Below are 4,143 nucleotides of genomic sequence, written 5' to 3'. Positions count from 1 at the left end.
CATCAAAGGTGCGCAACGCTGGTGCGAACCTGGGAGCGCTCCGATGTGTGCTCCAAGGTGCGGCGTGCACGAAGTCGGACCCCGGTTTGCCCCGGGTGCGCACCTCGCGTGCACCTTGGTGCGCACACCTTGGCTGGGTTGCGCGCCCTGGTGGGCACCATGGTGCGCACCAAGGAGCGCTCCGAAGTGTGCTCCAAGGTGCGGCGTGCACGAAGTCGGAGCCCGGTTTGCCCCGGGTGCGCACCTCGCGTGCACCTTCGCCGCGGTGGGCACCATGGCGTGCACGAAGTCGGAGCCCGGTTTGCCCCGGGTGCGCACCTCGCGTGCACCTTCGCCCGGGGTGGGCACCTTGGTGTGCAGACCTTGGCTGGGTTGCGCGCCCTGGTGGGCACCATGGTGCGCACCAAGGAGCGCTCCGAAGTGTGCTCCAAGGTGCGGCCTGCACGAAGTCGGAGCCCGGTTTGCCCCGGGTGTGCACCTCGGGTGGGCACCTTGGTGCGCATGCCTTGCCTGGGCTGCGCACCAGGGCGGGCTCAAGATGGCACCCGCGTTCCTTTTTTTTCACTATCTTTCAAAACGGAAATTTTAAAATCTCATTTTTTTTTGCCTTTTTCTGGAAATTAGTGAAGGCAGCGCATCAAAGGTGCGCACCTCGCTGCCCACCACGGTGCGCAACGCCGGTGGGCACCCGGGAGTGCTTCGAAGTGTGCTCCAAGGTGCTGCGTGCACGTTGTCGGAGCCCGGTTTGCCCCGGGTGCGCACCTCGCGTGCACCTTCGTCGGGGTGGGCACCTTGGCTGGGTTTGCCCCGGCTGCGCTCCGAAGCGGGGTTATTGGAGCGCCGCCTCTTTTTTTGTCGGAGCGTTTGGTGGGGTTTCTCGCATTGGCTCTTCCGAGGCCCGGTTGCCACCCTGGCGCGCACGAAGTCGGAAGTAGGGTTAATTGCCCGGGTGCGCACCTTTGCCAGGGTGGGCACCTTACCTGGGCTGCGCACCAGGGCGGGCTCAAGATGGCACGCGCGTTCCGTTTTTTTCACTATCTTTCAAAACGGAAATTTTAAAATCTCCTTTTTTTTTTGCCTTTTCTGGAAATTAGTGAAGGCAGCGCATCAAAGGTGCGCACCTCGCTGCCCACCTTGGTGTGCTCTGAGGTGCGCACCCGGGAGCGCTACGAAGTGTGCTCCAAGGTGCGGCGTGCACGTTGTCGGAGCCCGGTTTGCCCCGGGTGCGCACCTCGCCTGCACCTTGGCCGGGGTGGGCACCTTGGCTGGGTTTGCCCAGGGTGCGCTCCGAAGCGGGGTTACTGGAGCGCCCCCTCTTTTTTTGTCAGAGCGTTTGGTGGGGTTTCTCGCATTGGCTCTTCCCAGGCCCGGTTGTTGGGTGCGCTCCCACCCTGGCGCGCGCGAAGTTGGAAGTTGGGTTAATTGCCCGGGCGCGCACCTTCGCCAGGGTGGGCACCTTGGTGCGCACACCTTGGCTGGGCTGCGCACCAGGGCGGGCTCAAGATGGCACCAGCATTCCCTTTTTCTCACTATCTTTCAAAACGGAAATTTTAAAATCTCGTTTTTTTTTTGCCTTTTATGGAAATTAGTGAAGGCATCGCATCAAAGGTGCGCACCTCGCTGCCCACCTTGGTGTGCTCCGAGGTGCCCACCACGGTGCGCAACGCCGGTGCGAACCCGGGAGCGCCCCGATGTGTGCTCCAAGGTGCGGCGTGCACGAAGTCGGACCCCGGTTTGCCCCGGGTGCGCACCTCGCGTGCACCTTGGTGCGCACACCTTGGCTGGGTTGCGCGGCCTGGTGGGCACCATGGTGCGCACCAAGGAGCGCTCCGAAGTGTGCTCCAAGGTGCGGCGTGCACGAAGTCGGAGCCCGGTTTGCCCCGGGTACGCACCTCGCGTGCACCTTCGCCGGGGTGGGCACCTCGGCTGGGTTGCGCGCCCTGGTGCGCACCAAGGAGCGCTCCGAAGTGTGCTCCAAGGTGCGGCGTGCACGAAGTCGGAGCCCGGTTTGCCCCGGGTGCGCACCTTCGCCGCGGTGCGCACCATGGCGTGCACGAAGTCGGAGCCCGGTTTGCCCCGGGTGCGCACCTCGCGTGCACCTTCGGCGGGGTTGCGCGCCCTGGTGGGCACCATGGTGCGCACCAAGGAGCGCTCCGAAGTGTGCTCCAAGGTGCGGCGTGCACGAAGTCGGAGCCCGGTTTGCCCCGGGTGCGCACCTCGCGTGCACCTTCGGCGGGGTTGCGCGCCCTGGTGGGCACCATGGTGCGCACCAAGGAGCGCTCCGAAGTGTGCTCCAAGGTGCGGCGTGCACGAAGTCGGAGCCCGGTTTGCCCCGGGTGCGCACCTCGCGTGCACCTTCGCCGCGGTGGGCACCATGGCGTGCACGAAGTCGGAGCCCGGTTTGCCCCGGGTGCGCACCTCGCGTGCACCTTCGCCGGGGTGGGCACCTCGGCTGGGTTGCGCGCCCTGGTGCGCACCAAGGAGCGCTCCGAAGTGTGCTCCAAGGTGCGGCGTGCACGAAGTCGGAGCCCGGTTTGCCCCGGGTGCGCACCTCGCGTGCACCTTCGCCAGGGTGGGCACCTCGGTGCGCACACCTTCTCAATGTTTTCTTGCCTTTTCTGGAAATTGGTGAAGGCAGCGCATCAAAGGTGCGCACCTCGGTGTGCTCCGAGGTGCGAACCCGAGAGCGCTCCGAGGTGCCCACGAAGTCGAAAGTCGGGTTAATTGCATTGTTTTCCCCGGGTGCGCTCCGAGGTGCGCAACATCGGCGCGCACCAAGGAGGGCTCCGAAGTGTGCTCCAAGGTGCGCACGATGGCGTGCACCTCTGGTGCGCACGATTCGGAGCTCGGTTTGACCGGGGTGCGCACACCTTGGCTGGGTTGCGCACCTTTTGTGCGCTCCAAGGTGCGCACGAAGTCGGAGCTCGGTTTGCCCCGGGTGCGCACCTTCGCCAGGGTGCGCACCTTGATGCGCACGCCTTGGCTGGGCTGCGCACCTTGGTGGGCGCCATGGTGCGCACCTTTCGTGCGCTCCAAGGTGCGCACGAAGTCGGAGCTCGGTTTGCCCCGGGTGCGCACCTTGGTGGGCGCCATGGTGCACTCCGAGGTGCCCAAGATTGGTGCGCACCAAGGAGCGCTCCGAAGTGCGCTCCAAGGTGCGCGCGAAGTCGAAAGTTGGGTTAATTGTCCGGTTTGCCTCGGGTGCGCACCTTGCGTGCACCTTCGCCAGGGTGGGCTGGGCTGCGCACACACCTTGGCACCCGCGTTTCCTTCATTTTAAATTTTTTTTTTTTACAATCTCTCAAGTGGGAAATTCTATAATCTCAACTTTTTTTGCCTTTTCAGGAAACTTTTGAATGGAGCGCATCATTGGTGCGCTCCGAAGTGTGCTCCAAAGCTCTCTCCAGCTGCGTGCACCTGCCCCGGCCGCGCACACCGGCCCCGCCCAGCTTCGCTCACCTGTCCCGGGCGTCTGGTGCGGAACCTTAGAGTAAGAAACATCACCGTGCACCTTGGCCAACGTGCGCGACTCGACCGAGCGCGCACTGGCCGAGGTGCACACCGATTTCACCTGGGTGCGCGCGCAGCACCTCGGGCGCACCGGGGTGCGCGCACAACGCCCGGGTTGCACCGTGGCCTGTGTGCTCGGGGCGCCTCGGGTGCGCGCTCGGTGTCGCCCCCCGCGCGCGCGGTAGTGCGGGCAGCGCACCCCGGCCCGGCCCGGCCCCGACGAGAACGCAAACGGGCAAAAGGTTTATTCAAATAGCATTGCGACGCCCGGCGAAAAACTAAAAAAGGGTGCAACACCGGGACTTCCCGGGAGGTCACCCATCCCAGTACTACTCCGGCCCAAGCGCGCTTAACTGCGGAGTTCTGATGGGATCCGGTGCACTAACGCTGGTATGATCGCACCCGTTATGAGCTTGTCGCAGTGTGTACTTAGCAAACCGCGACCCACGTGCGAATCCACCCCGGCCACCCACCCCCGTCGAGGTGCACACCCTCCCTCGCGAAGTGCGCCCCGTTCGCCAAGTGTGAGCCCTGCCCGGGTGCGCGCACCTTGCTAGGGCGTCGGGTGTGCACCCGGCCCGGCCTACGTGCGTGCACCTGGAGGGGGCGTCGTGTGCGTGCAGTGTCCCGTCT

At 64.7% G+C, this 4,143-nt stretch overlaps 1 non-coding gene across 1 annotated transcript; it reads right to left on the bottom strand.

The window, feature by feature from the left end:
• Positions 1-3,795: 3,795 nt before the first annotated feature.
• On the bottom strand, positions 3,796-3,914 carry LOC131868387 (5S ribosomal RNA). Its single transcript, XR_009366845.1, has one exon. It is a non-coding gene; the product is annotated as a 5S ribosomal RNA (ribosomal RNA).
• Positions 3,915-4,143: the final 229 nt, after the last annotated feature.

Source organism: Cryptomeria japonica, unplaced genomic scaffold, assembly GCF_030272615.1.
Source record: "Cryptomeria japonica unplaced genomic scaffold, Sugi_1.0 HiC_scaffold_205, whole genome shotgun sequence".
Classification (NCBI taxonomy): domain Eukaryota; kingdom Viridiplantae; phylum Streptophyta; class Pinopsida; order Cupressales; family Cupressaceae; genus Cryptomeria; species Cryptomeria japonica.
Note: the sequence above shows the minus strand (reverse complement) of the source record. Positions and strands in the feature narration are given on the sequence as shown.